Genomic DNA, 15,160 nt, shown 5'->3' with positions numbered 1-15,160 from the left:
ACATTTAATTTAATAAAATATGAAAGTTGAGTAACATAATTGAAACAATTTTTAAAGTTGAGTGACCTTATTGAAACACTTTTAAAACTTACTTTTTATTCTATGAATTGCCCAATAATAAATACTAAAACAAGGAGGAAGGTTGATGATTTTAGCGTCATCGATCAGTTTAATAATTTGAGGTAACTCGGAATTACTTGATACTAATGAGCATTATCATTGGTTCATTAGTACTTAGCTACACATATTCACGACCTAAGGGTTATGACAAGGATGTCTCTAAACTTATCCTACTAACATTTATAGCAAGAGTCGCGATTGTGGGATCACCAGCGTCATCCGGAGGCAAGAGGGTGTCTATGTTGAGCGCGGTATATATCATTGAACCACTGAAACCATAACCGAAAGTGCAGAAAGAAGAAGCATAAGCAAATGAGCAAAGCTACTCCTGGTGTCCTGAGCATATTCTGTTGAAGCCAACGCCAAAACTGTTAACGGATAGGAATACGCCCACCATACCACATTGAATTTCTTCATTGAATTCTTGAACAAATTTGGTCTTGTTACCTATATATTTACACATATTGAAAGGGTTTAGTTAGTTTCATATAGAGTTGGTATTTACATCAATTGACATAATTGAATTAATCTGGGTGGCGTAATAATCCTTTTGGAGCGTTTACTAAACCGTTGTATTATTACCACAGCCGGCCATAAGGGGTGGCAGGGTAGTCGACGACCACATGCCCGGCACCTCGTTAGGACCGATTTTATATATAAAAAAATTATATGTATTTTTATGAAGAAAAAAATATGCTCAGGACATATGTATAATTAATATTTTAACACAATTACATAACCACTAGCATGGTCTAGTGACAAAGAGGTATGACAAATAATCAAGAGGTTGAGGGTTCTAGTCTTATTTGAGACATTTTTTAAGTTTATTTTTATACAAAAGTTTTTTACACAACTCAAATCATAACCAAGTAAGCCCATAATTAAATTGTTTAAACCCAACAAAATGTTTCTTTTACTTAAGGCCCAAGAAATTTTGTCTTAGCCCAAAAAAATTTCGCCTTCTCGAAACTGGCCCTGATTATAACTCAAAAAAACTAATTTGTCGGGTTTACCTATTTACAGCTGTTTGTAATTAAAGCGCTATAACTTAATTAATCATGACATGTTCTAATCCTTTTAGTTTCTAAAAACTGTTTTAAATGAGATCCTTATTTTTTACGACACACACATTTATGGTGTGTTTGCAATTGATTATTTAAGTGAAAATTGATTTTTTTTGTTAAAAGGACTTATTATTTTATGATTTTTTGAGTAAACTGCGGTTTTTGTTCATGTGGTTTGTCCAAATATGCGATTTTAGTCCAATAGTTTCAAATTTGCAATTTCCGTCTCTGTGTTTTCATTTCACTTGCAATTAAACCCGAATTCATTAACCTCGTTAAGGCTGGTTGTTAAACCCATTAGCGTTCCCTCACGTGAGGGGCAGTTTTGTCCCTTTTCTCTCCAAATAAACCTTAGTCTTAATTAGGATGGCAATGGGCCGGGTCTGGGACGGGTCTAGGTATTCCCAGACCCGGACCCGATTTTAAAAACCCGTCCCATACCCGTCGGGTTTTTATCGGGTAATTACCCATCGGTATCGGGCAAACCTGCGGGTTTCGGGCATACCCGTCGGGCACACCCAAATTAAACCCATCGGGCTTTTATCAGGTTTTGGCAGTATATATATACACTAATCAATTACTAAATATGATCAAATCATCCAATTCAACCAAAACAATATAGTACTTCTAATTTCATGATCCATTCGATTAAAAAAAGGATACAATTCTAAAAAAAAAGAAGTATCATCATAACAGTTTATATGATTTAGGGTTTATGGAGCTAATAAGGTAAATAAGAAACTCAAGAGTCAAATTATATTTAATTGATTAATTTAATTGATTAATATATATATATAATAAAATAATAAAATACTTTTCAATGTTACGATAATTGTCGGTAGTAACTAACAAAAGCAAACAAATATATTATTTTTAATATTGTTATACTAAACATATGTATAACAAATATATAAAAAAAATTATACCGGGTATATCGGGTATATAATCGGGTAAATGGGTCAATGTTATCGGGTAATCGGGTCGGGTAACCGGGTTTTTTATAAATCCCAAACCCGTCCCAGACCCGCGAAAAATTTCATAACTAATCCCAAACCCGTCCCAAACCCTAATGGGACGGGTAATACCTGTCCAAATTATGTCGGGTTTTGGGTATTCTCATCGGGTCCGGGTTTAACTGCGATCCCTAGTCTTAATTAGCAAGCACCCTCACGTGAGAGGTTGGGGTGTATTAAAAGAAAAAAAAGGGACAAAACAGCCCCTCTCGTGAAGAGCACGTTGATAGGTGTAACGGCCAAACTTAACGCGATTAGTACATTCAATAGGAACCGAATTCGTGAATTGAGTAAATAAACAGAAAATTAACAAATAGTTTTATTACTTATACAATACAATACAAGAATCTGAAATACAATACAGAATCAAAGAAATAAACCAAATACAATACAAAAAAAAAAATGTAAACGGTTTGGCTGAGGATCGTGTTGAACACTGGGCCATTAAAACAATATTTTGAGTCTCCCAAGAGAACTCGTTGTTTCCCAGGGTACAGCAGCCGGAGCAGTAGTACTGCCGGAGTTAACCGTAAACCTAAAAAAGGTTCGAATAAAAGAAACCAGAAATGTAGAAGAAGAAAAAGTTGGAAAAACCTTGCAACAATGCTTGTGTTGTGTGCAAGGTTTGGTGTGTGTTGCAACTTAGTTTACCTCTCTATTTATAGAGGAAAAACAAGGCACAAGTTTTTCATCCCACCAATGTGGGATACACCACTATAGTATTTTCTTTCAAATACACACAATCACATATCGATATCTCATTCATCAATGTCTATTAGTGTGCATTTGTTGTGTCATAACAACCTACTAATGCACACGTAACAAATTTTCCAACAATCCCCCACATGAATGGAAATCGATTCTTCGAAGTAAGTTTCAGCAGTTGAGTATTGCCGGATAGGTAGGTGTTACCCTTTGAACCTTCTGTTGTGAAGCATACTTAGCCTCCTAGCGGTTTGTAGTCGCGATGACGTTGAACAGACCCCCATTTGTGTATACGACAATATGCCTTCACACAATACTCTCCCTGGTTTGGTCAGCCCCTCATTCTTGTGTCCGTTATGGTCATGGATCACGGTCCTGGTTCTGCGAGAGCTCTAGGATATTACGCCTCCCCACAATTCCATTCGAAGCGATCACACTTCTCTCTAACATAGGTGATTCCCATGAATCATTAAAAGCATCATGGTTATTTCACTTAACCTTAATATGCTTAACCTCTCCCAAATGTCACTAGTTTTAGGGTACTCCCCTAGGAGAAAGGACTATGAAGTTCAAGACTCCCTTTGGTTTTGGGGTACTCCCCCACAGTGACTGCCTCTGGTCATATGATTAAGTTTGCCAATTGAACTTAGCTCTTGGGATCTCCAGTCTGCTAAGTTAGGTTTTCCTCATACTTCCTTTATCGCGGGCTTTAGTCCCATTCCTCTCGACAACTTATAAAATTTATCCGTGCTTAAGCCTTTTGTTAACGGGTCTGCAATGTTATCTTCTGACCTCACATGGTCAATCGTGATAACACCCGTTGACAGTAGTTGTCGTATCGTGTTATGTCTACGTCTCATATTCCTTGATTTGCCATTATACATTGAACGTTGAGATCTACCAATTGCAGACTCATTGTCCAGTGTATGCAAATTGCCGACAAAGGCTTTGGCCATTGTGGAATGTCTTCCACGAATTGACTTAACCATTCTGCCTCTTCCCCAGATTTGTCTAAGGCAATGAATTCAGACTCCATTGTGGATCTAGCAGTTACAGTTTGTTTGGATGATTTCCAAGATATTGCTGCCCTACCAAGTAGGAACACGTACCCACTTGTTGATTTGGAATCTTTCATATCCGAAATCCAGTTCGCATCAGTATACCCTACGATCACAGCTGGATGGTTGGTATAATGCAAACCATAGTCTCTTGTGTATCTTATGTACCTAAGCACCCTTATAATAGCTTTCCAATGTTGAACACTTGGATTGCTAGTATATCTACTTAGCCTACTCACCGCGTATGCTAAATCGGGTCTCGTACATGTCATGAGATACATTAGACTTCCAATGATTCTTGAATACTCTAATTGAGCAACTGGCTCAGCGCTATTTTTACATAGATGTAGAGTAGTGTCAACAGGAGAACGAGCCACTCGCTTGTCTTCCTTGTTGAATTTTTCAAGAATCTTGTCGACATAGTGTGCTTGACTCAAAGTAAGACCTTCTTTGGTTTTAATGATTTTTATTCCAAGAATAGTATCATCTAAACCCATGTATTTCATGTCAAATCGTGCCTTTAACATGTCTTTTGTAGATTGAACCATTTTATCATTACTACCAATGATAAGCATGTCATCCACATAAAGGCATAAAATAACATAACCTCCATTTGTGTTTTTAACATAAACACATTTATCACACTCATTAATTTTGAAACCATTGCTAATCATGACTTGGTCAAACTTTTGGTGCCATTGTTTTGGAGCTTGCTTCAAGCCATACAAAGACTTGATGAGTTTGCATACTTTGCCCTTTTGACCAGGGGCGGAGAAACCCACAGATTGTTCCATGTATATCTCTTCTTCCAAATCACCATTTAGAAAAGCCGTTTTTACATCCATTTGGTGCACTTCCAAACTTCGTAAAGACGCGATTGTAAGCACCAACCCTATAGAGGTTATACGTGTTACAGGTGAGTAAGTATCAAAATAATCTAGACCTTCCTTTTGTCTAAAACCTTTGATCACTAGCCTCGCCTTGTATTTATCAATACTTCCATCGGCTTTCATCTTCTATTTGAATATCCAACGATATCCAAGTGGTTTGCAACCAACTGGAAGATCTACCAATTCCCAAGTATGATTTTGTAAGATCGAATCAATTTCATTCTTGATTGCTTCTTTCCATTGAGGTCACCGCTTCATGGTAGGTATTAGGTTCACCTTCAACCATAAAGCTTACGAAGTCAGGACCAAAGGATTTTGCAACCTTTTGTCTTTTGCTTCGTCTTAAATCACCATCCTCAGTCTTGGGCCGTTCATGTGTTCCTTCATGAACCAAGTCGTCATTTTTTGTTGACGAGCTTGCACCTACATCATTCGCTCGTGATGATGAGGCCTCATCTGTGTGTCCTAACTTAGGAAACACGCGCTCAAAATATGAGACAGTATTGGGGCTCGCCTCCATGAAAGTGTTTACGTGTACATTTGGATTTTTGGATTCATGTACCAAAAACCTATGTGCACTACTATTGTGAGCATATCCAATGAAAATGCAATCAACAGTTTTGGGACCAATCCTAAGAGCTTTAGGAGGTGGTACGGTGACTTTAGCTAGGCACCCCCACACTTTCATGTATTTGTACGAAGGTTCTCTTCCCTTCCATAACTTATAAGGAGTCTCGTCCCTATTCTTGAGAGGTATCTTATTTAAAAGATAATTTGCCGTTAAAATGGCATCCCCCCACATGTCATGGTTCATCCCAGAACTAACCAACATGGCATTCATCATCTCTTTCAATGTACGGTTCTTTCGTTCCGCCATGCCATTTGATTGTGGAGAATAAGGAGGGGTTAATTCATGTATTATGCCACTTTGTGCTCATTAATCCGCAAATGGTGAAACGTATTCACCTCCTCGATCGCTTCTCACACGTTTAATTTTCTTGTTAAGTTGTAACTCAACTTCATTTTTAAACAAGATAAATTTTTCTATTGCTTCATCTTTACTTTTAAGTAAATATACATAGCAATATTTTGAGCAATCATCAATAAACGTGATGAAATATTTGTTTCCCCCTCTTGTTGGGCACAGTTTTAAATTGCACACATCGGTGTGAATTAAATCAAGTGTTTCGGTTATTCTTTCAACCGATTTGAAGGATGATCTTGTAAGTTTGGATTCAACACATGATTCGCATTTCGAGTTTGTATCAATGTGGAATGTTGGTATGCTTTTTAATTTAATTAAACGACGAAGTGAATTGAAATTTACATGTCCTAATCTACCATGCCAAACATTTGAATTTAAAGACTCAATAATATAAGCAGAAGTAGATGCCTTATTCATTTCATTTCCAATCACGGTTACATCAAGTTTAAACATACCATTGAGGGCATAGTCCTTACCAACATACATTCCACGCTTAGTCAAGACAAACTTGTCCGACTCAAACACTAAACGAAAACCAAACTTATTAAGCAACCAACCCGAAACCAAATTCTTACGAATTTTGGGCACATACAAAGTGTTGCTCAAAGTAAGCTCTTCTCCCGAAGTCATCTTCAAGATCACATTCCCTTCACCCTTTGATGTCGGCCGTTGCTTGATTCCCCATAAACAACTTAGCATCACTAGCAGCCTCCTTAAAGGTAATAAAGAGGGTCTTGTCACCACACACATGACGGGTCGCACCCGTATCAATGAACCATCCTTGCGGTTTGTCCCCCACAAGATTGATTTCATCAATCATTGCCGAGAGCTCGGTTATCATTTCCACCAACGGTTCACCATTTTCATCCACCGTATGCGCACGCTCACGCTTAGGCTTCTTGCATTGGTTCGCACGATGACCATTCTCATTACAATTGTAACAAACACCTTGGAAGTTTGAATATTGAGGTCTCTTTTTCACAACCTCCTTCTTCGGTCCAAGGTTCACCTTTCCCTTTCCCTTGTTCATTTTACCTTTACCCTTATGCCCCCCCCCTTAGAAGATTGTCCAAGTTCAACCATGTTGGCCATAGCCATTGGCTCCACACGAGCTGATTTTTGAGCCGTTTTATCGTCTTCCTCAATTCGAAGACGAACAATTAATTCATCAATAGTCATCTCCTTTCGTTTGTGCTTAAGATAATTCTTAAACTCAACCCAACTAGGAGGCAACTTTTCAATTATGGCTGCAACTTGGAACGTTTCACTAAGTGTCATACCCTCGGCATGAATTTCATGAAGTATAACTTGTAGTTCTTGGACTTGGGTGATCACAGTCTTGGAGTCAACCATTTTAAAGTCCAAAAAACGGGCCACAACAAATTTCTTTGTTCCCGCATCTTCGGTTTTATACTTCTTGTCTAAAGACTCCCATAGTTCTTTGGCAGTCTTTATCCCACAATAGACGTTATACAATGGATCCGCCAAACCATTGAGCACGTAATTGCGACATAGAAATTCAGAATGTTTGCAAGCGTCCAAAGCACTCACACTTTGGGCATCATCTTGGGCAGTGGGTATGGGGGCTGTTTTCTCCAAGAACTATGCTAAGTTCAAGGTTGTCAAGTAGAAAAACATTTTCTACTGCCACCTCTTAAAGTGGACACCCGTGAACTTTTCAGGTTTTTCAGCATGGTTAGCCATTGTGGTCTCTCCCACATTGGTTTTGGTGGTCAAATGGACAGCAGGGGTAGCATTAGAAGTGTTTGGGGTTGGTCCTGTCATTCTTGCACACAGAAAACAGACCAAGTTAGTAACTTAGAAAAAAAATTCAGAAAATTCTGAAATTTGCCAGATAAATTTATCCCGTGCGAGATAGCTTTATCTCGTGCGAGATAACAAAACCAGCCCAAAAAAGGAGCCTTTTCTGATTTCATAATGCTAAACCAAGAACGAATCTGTCTAAGTCCAACTTTGAAGATCCAATTCTTGATTCTGAGACCAAAACAGAAAAGAAAAACTGTTTTTAAAACATATACTATTTTGAAACAAAACTGGTTTGGATCAAAATAGAATAGTTTCTGAAAGTTTAAACAAAGTTTTCACGATAAGCTATCTCGTGCTAGATAGCCAAAAACAACCCAAAAAGGAGCCTTTTCTGATTTCAGAATGTTAAACCAAGAACGAATCTGTCTAAGTCCAACTTTGAAGATCCAATTCTTGATTCTCAGACCAAAACAGAATAGAAAAAACTGTTTTTAAAACATATACTATTTTGAAACAAAACTGGTTTGGATCAAAACAGAATTGTTTCTGAAAATTCAAACAAAGTTTTCACGAAACGGTTTTAAAAATATTGTTTTAAGATTGTAGGAACCGAATTCGTGAATTGAGTAAATAAACAGAAAATTAACAAATAGTTTTATTATTTATACAATACAATACAAGAATCTGAAATACAATACAGAATCAAAGAAATAAACCAAATACAATACAAAAAAAAAAATGTAAACGGTTTGGTTGAGGATCGTGTTGAACACGGGGCCCTTAAAACAATATTTCGAGTCTCCCAAGAGAACTCGTTGTTTCCCAGGGTACAGCAGCCGGAGCAGTAGTACTGCCGGAGTTAACCGTAAACCTAAAAAAGGTTCGAATGAAAGAAACCAGAAATGTAGAAGAAGAAGTTGGAAAAACCTTGCAACAATGCTTGTGTTGTGTGTAAGATTTGGTGTGTGTTGCAACTTAGTTTACCTCTCTATTTATAGAGGAAAAACAAGGCTCAAGTTTTTCATCCCACCAATGTGGGATACACCACTATAGTATTTTCATTCAAATACACACAATCACACATCGATATCTCATTCATCAATGTCTATTAGTGTGCATTTGTTGTGTCATAACAACCTACTAATGCACACGTAACAAATTTTCCAACACATTCGGGTTTAATTGCAAGTGAAATAAAACCAAAAGGATGAAAATCACAAATTTGAAACTATTGGAATATGATCGCAGAGTTGGACAAACCACATGAACGAAAACCGCAGTTTTCTCTGAATTTTTAAAAATAAGTTTTGAAAAATGCTTAGATTAGCTTATGTGTTGAGAATAACCAAAATGACTAAAAATGACATTTTTTTAAAGAGTGCAATGGGTTTTGAGGGTTAGAGGGGTGTAATAGGTGAATCAAACTCACTAAGTTAATAAGTTATATAAACCTAACTTTTTAAAACCCTTTTATTTTGCCTTCTCCATAAGTTAAAATCCATAAGGCCTTATGGTTTGCCAAACATATTATATACATTAGAGGAAGGGGCACCCATATGGGTAGGATGTATGGGTTCCAAACCACATGGCAACACCACTCCACACCATGTGGGTAAGGTGTATGGCTTCATTTCATATTTTTAATCATTTAAGAATTAAAATGAATTAATAAAGTTCTAGGGTACTTGTGGGTAGGTGTTGCTAGTAACTTTGTGGTTTGTGGGTAATTATGGGTAGAAATTAGGTGGCAGTACATGATTGATCAGCGCATGAGTAACACCCATGAGTGCATATAAGTTATAAATTAATGAAAACAAGGAATCTCAAACAGCCTTTAATGTGGTACTCTAACCATTCTATTAAATTAGGAGTTGTTTTTTTTAACTAAAAGTTTGGATTTCTCACTGAATAATATATTTTTATCGGTTGTCTTATTTTGATTCTAACGTTGATATTTTTTTATCGGTTGTCTTATATGATTCTAAAACTGATTTTAGACTTCTTAGTTATAGGTCTTTCATCAGTTCTTATATCGAATGTCTGAAATATAAATAAAGTTAGAAATAAAATGTCAAATTGCGTTTTTCTTCTTATTAGTATAAATAAATCATGACTGCGAAAATGACAATTTATGAATTTAATTATAAGAACATCAAGATTATGTACCATTTTGAGATATGTCTAATTACTGGTAACAATACAAGTTATAAGAAATGTTATATTTGTTTTTACATCTAACTAACATATTTTCTTGGAAGATGGCATCTTATCTAGCATATGCTATTTTAATTTTTCTAAATCGGTACGCAAACAAATGCTAAAAGTGTACCAAGCAAATTGTAATTTGCAGAAACTGGATTTGTCAATGAATAGGAATTTGTTATGCCGTTTGGTAAATAAAACCATAATGTTTAGTTTTTAAATTTGTTACAAGGATTTGAAATACGATGGTGACTGTGTGCAACCATGATTGTGTGGCGGCAACTACGACGGCTTTAGATTTGGTGTAGTTTAGATCAGGTGTAGTTGGGTGCCGCCTCTAGTCCTCTACTATCTCACCCACCATTTTATAGTCAAATCATTATAACGCAAATGTTTTAGGACGTTAAGGGAGCATGAGCCCCATGAGGCGGTATGTTGTTAACAACAACAACGCACAAAGAATCAAATTCGTCTTTTCTAAATTTTATAAAAAAGATTAAATAATAATTATGGCTTTAATTAAACCATTACATGTTTTTAGATTAAAAAAAGTGATATTGGTTTTTAATGCTCTCAACTTTCACCCGCTGGTTAATATCACTCCCAACTTCGATTTGTTACCCACCACTCCCAACTTTCACTCTATTTGTTTCTGGGACTCCCGAACTAGACGGACCCTAACTCCGTTAGTTTTTTTTGCTGAAGTGGCATTATTCTTGCTGACATGTCATTTTTCGTGCTGATGTGGCTCTTTCAAATAATAATAATAATAATAATAATTACTATTCTTCATCGTCTCTCTCACCCAAACAACCCCCCCTAATACACACCGCCACCACCGTACAAATCTGACACCGGCACCACCGTACAATCATCATCTGATACCTCATCTCCTGACGGATCCAACAATCCGAGATCCACCAGTTCCAGTAACAACTTGCTGCATCAAATACGATAACAAAAAAAAAAACCTAAATCATCGGCTTCAAAATACGAACATCAACATCCGCCAGTCGCCTCTTCGTTTCGTCAAGCTCAAGTCAAGCATACGTCAAATAACACTTTAATTTCACCAAATGAAGCTCACAATGTTAATAACTCAGGTTCGGTTACCGGAAACCCTCAGGTTTGGTTACCGGAAACCCTGGCGGTGGATTAGGAACAAGTTCGGTAGCTTCAGGATTGATTAGGAACAAGTTCGGATGCTTGACTTGAGCTTGACGAAACGAAGAGCCGACTGGCGGATGATGATGTTCGTATTTTGAAGCCGATGATTTAGGTTTTGTTTTGTTATCGTATTTGATGCAGCAAGTTGTTACTGGAACTGGTGGATCTCGGATTGTTGGATCCGTCAGGAGATGAGGTATCGAATGATGATTGTACGGTGGCGCCGGTGTCGATTTTGTACGATGGTGGCGGTGTGTATTAGGGGGGGTTGTTTGGGTGAGAGAGACGATGAAGAATAGTAATTATTATAATAATAATAATAATTATTGTTATTATTAGAAAGAGCCACGTCAGCATTAACAATGACATGTCAGAAAGAATAATGCCACGTCGGCAAAAAACCTAACGGAGTTAGGGTCCGTTAAGTTAGGGAGTACCAGAAACAAACAGAGTGAAAGTTGGGAGTGGTGGGTAACAAATCAAAAATTGAGAGTGATATTAACCAACAGGTGAAAGTTGAGAGAATTAAAAACCAATATCCCTTAAAAAAAATAGTGAGATCTCTCATTCTTATATGGTAGTAAATAGTAATGTTGCATGATGTTTTCCACTTTTTAATTAAAAATTTTACAATCTTGGTAGAAGAACGGTGATGGTGCGACGTGTGAAAGATTACAATTTATTTGTTGAATCTATGTTAACTCATCACATGAAGAAACTTAGGAGAATTAATTTCAATTCATTCTCGAACCAAAATATTTTGTTTTTTAAATTCTTATTCAAATTCCAATGAGTTCAGAAACCAAACATTATAACATAAAATTTAGGTTTCAGTTTTATTGAATCCATCTAACAGGCATACCTCTTTAGACTTGTTTCTGAATATTGTATTTAATTTAACTCGAAAAAATTATTAACATGAATTTGTCTACAGATTAAATACTTAACAAGTTATCGTTACAAATATAAATTAGAGAATATTTGTATGCATTCATGTGGTTTGAGGCGGGACATGTTTGCGCCCTAAAGCCAAAATGACATGGATAAGTCTATGTGATTTCAAAGTGCGTCAGTTTGAGTCTCGACTCCGAACCACTAGGCGGCTAAGAAAAATATAAATATACATGGATGCTAAATTTGTTGTTTATAGAAGTAAGACAAATCCCACTTGTGTACAATATCTCATATGGTCGATAATCATTTTTTAGCATACCATCGATAATCACTTTCAATTTCAACATCAAGTTAACAGATGAACCTATGAACGGTTATTTACTATCTAAGAGGGGAAGGAGCACTCATGTGTATTACCCATGCGCTGGTCAATCATATACTATCACCTCATTTCTACCATTAATTACCCACACACCACAAAGTTACTAGCAACACCTACCTACAAGTACCCTAAAACTTTATTATTCATTTTAGTTCTTAAATGGTCAACAATGAATCAAATTAGTGTGGCAAACTTTTGCCATGAAATGAAGCCATGCACCTTACCTACATGGTGTGGGGTGGTGTTGCCATGTGGTTTGATACCCATACACCCTAACCATATGGTGCCCATTCGTCTCTAATAAACCGAGCTAGTATTAGTCCAGGCCTAAGCTCTTAATAATACAAACCGAGCCGACACAAATCATATTCTTTAGTCTGAATTGAAAGCGGGGCTCGTATTCAACTCAGTGGTTTGACAACTTTTTTCAACTGACATCTTAAATAATAAGTGAGCAACAATATCAACTTATATGTGTCTCATTTAATACACTACAGTCTACCAATATACTAGGGAATTCAAAAGAAGAAACAAAATTTAAACGAGTCAACAAACGAGTTACCTTCAACTTGAACTCAACTAGAAAAACTTACTTACTACGTACTACATTAAGTCGAGCTAAGTTACAAGTAAGATTTTAACAAACTAATCATGAATGTTAAGTAATCAACGTTATCTATGTTGGTAATTCCGGACCGTATTTACAAGTCGGTGAATATGGAATGATCTAAGTCAGGGCCGGCTCCGAGAATGCGAAATTTTTTTTAGGCCAAAGACGAGAATTATTTTGGGCCTTAAGTAAAAGAAACATTTTTACTGGATATAAACAATTTAATTTAAAATGTGCGTATTTGATTATAATTTGAATTGTATAAAAAACTTTTGTATAAAGATAAGCTTAAAAATGTCTCAAACAACACTAGAACCCACAACCTTTTGGTTAGATGTCATACAACTTTGCCACTAGACCAAGCTAGTGGTTATTTAATTGTGTTGAAATATTGATTATACTGATTTTTTTTTCATAAAAATACATATAATTTATAAAAAAATAAAAATCCGGGCCGAGCGGGGGTGTCGGGCTTGTGATTGTAGACTACCCTGCCACTCTCCATGGCCGGCCTTGATCTAGGTTGGCAAAGTTGGTTTAGTTTCTTAATTATTATAAGATTATTATTGTAATGTCTTGGTCACCGAGTTATATATATTGATTATAAGTATAGAGCTTGGTTGAAGGTTTTAGATGTGTAATTAATAGAGAATTATCGTAATGAGTTTTTAAATCAGTTTTCCCTTACGGTAAAAATAAATTGTTTAATTGATCATGATCCTTGAATTTGTACATGACACGTTACAAATCTAGCTGAGCACTTGTTATTATAGTAGTTTTAATAAGTAGGGAAAAGTAGTCATACCAGGGACAAAAAGAGAAACAACGAAAGATAGAACCGCATCTTCGACGAAATATCGAATGTCCCACAAATCGAGTCCCAAGCCAAGCTCGCCATACTCGGAGCCGCAATAAACAAGAACATAACGGGTCTAAGCATCGTCGGCAGACACGTGTTCCCCGACAACCTTTGATAAAGTGTCACAAACACAACCATATAATGCACCATCCCTAACGTAAACAACACCATAGCACTCTCCTTCCACCCCATCTGCGCGGCCGCCCGAGCCCCGACGAAGTTCCCCACGACCGACAACTGGCTCGCCGGGTTTGCTACCGTGGATAATATCCTTTTTCCTTTAGTAAACCACTGTCCATATATTTTTACGTCTAGTACAAATATAGGAACAACAAATACCAACCAAAGGTAAAAATAATAATAAGTTTTGGGTGTCAAAAACGGCGCCGTTTGGAGTAACAAAAGCCATGATATCCACGGGGCAAAAAGGTAATTTACTCCTATGTGGTTGAGGTATTCGGTTTTGACCATGTTGGTGAATAGTGCGCATCTTAAGAGGTATAGGACAGATAAGGATGCTAAAATGAGCAGGGAGAGTGACCATAAGAGGAGGAAGGCGGTGGACGGAAAGAGTGCGAGTATTTTCCGGTATGTGTGGGCGTTTTCGGGCGGGTCTTTTAGGGTTATCCATAGTAGGGTTTGGCAGCTGAGGGAGAGTGTGATACGGAAGTAACCCGCATGGCAGCGTGATAATATTGTGAAACACAGGTCTTTGATTAGGATTAATGTGTTTTTATGGTTGGTGGAATGGATAGTGGTTGAAGTGACGGTTAACTCGATTTGTGACGGTGGTAGTGGTGGTAATGATGGTGGTTGTTTTAAACTCGGGGTCATGTTAGGGGAAGAAAGGTGACGAAAGGTGTGGTGTTTTGTTGGTGTATGTGTGTGATCTTATTACTTGGACGGAGTAGTGGTATTTATAGAAGCAATGCGTGTAATGTTAGTTTTGTATTGCACGTGTGGAGAGCATTTTGCGTCTTTGACTATGATATACCATCTTATATATGTTAGTAATGTAGAGTAGAACAAACTGGTTCGGTTTGGTTTCGACTTTTGAGTCATTTTTTTTCGAACGGTAACTTTTACAGTTAAGCTATCTCACTGTGCAAACACGTCGCGCCCCGCCATCCCACTCAGGCCAACTATGTTGACATGATCGGGATCCACGCTGGCATCCGAGTTTGGCTTAGCGTTCCCGGTAAAACCCAGTTGGCTCACCCCGCCGGAAGACACGACAGATTTTAATGCTCTGGTAAAATCCGGTCGGAATCATGATTCGAACCCGGGACATCCGGGTCATCCATCATGTTCCTGGCCATTGAGTGATGATTGAACGAAAACCAATTTTCTTTATTAAGAGGCTTTGACCGGCTATGTTTTGGTCGACTCGAGTAGGATAGAGTTAACATGGACACGTTTAATTAATTCTGTTATGGTATTTTTT

General features: G+C 37.2%; 1 pseudogene across 1 annotated transcript; it reads right to left on the bottom strand.

Moving 5' to 3' along the window:
* Positions 1-262: 262 nt before the first annotated feature.
* LOC143584874 (S-type anion channel SLAH4 pseudogene) lies at positions 263-14,550 on the bottom strand (annotated as a pseudogene). Its single transcript, XR_013144445.1, has 2 exons — positions 13,663-14,550; positions 263-567 (listed from the first exon to the last, which is right to left on the bottom strand). The product of XR_013144445.1 is annotated as an S-type anion channel SLAH4 pseudogene (transcript).
* Positions 14,551-15,160: the final 610 nt, after the last annotated feature.

This window comes from Bidens hawaiensis, unplaced genomic scaffold (assembly GCF_021521415.1).
Source record: "Bidens hawaiensis isolate Kalapana, Puna unplaced genomic scaffold, B.hawaiensis_p1.1 tig00033482_1, whole genome shotgun sequence".
Classification (NCBI taxonomy): domain Eukaryota; kingdom Viridiplantae; phylum Streptophyta; class Magnoliopsida; order Asterales; family Asteraceae; genus Bidens; species Bidens hawaiensis.
Note: the sequence above shows the minus strand (reverse complement) of the source record. Positions and strands in the feature narration are given on the sequence as shown.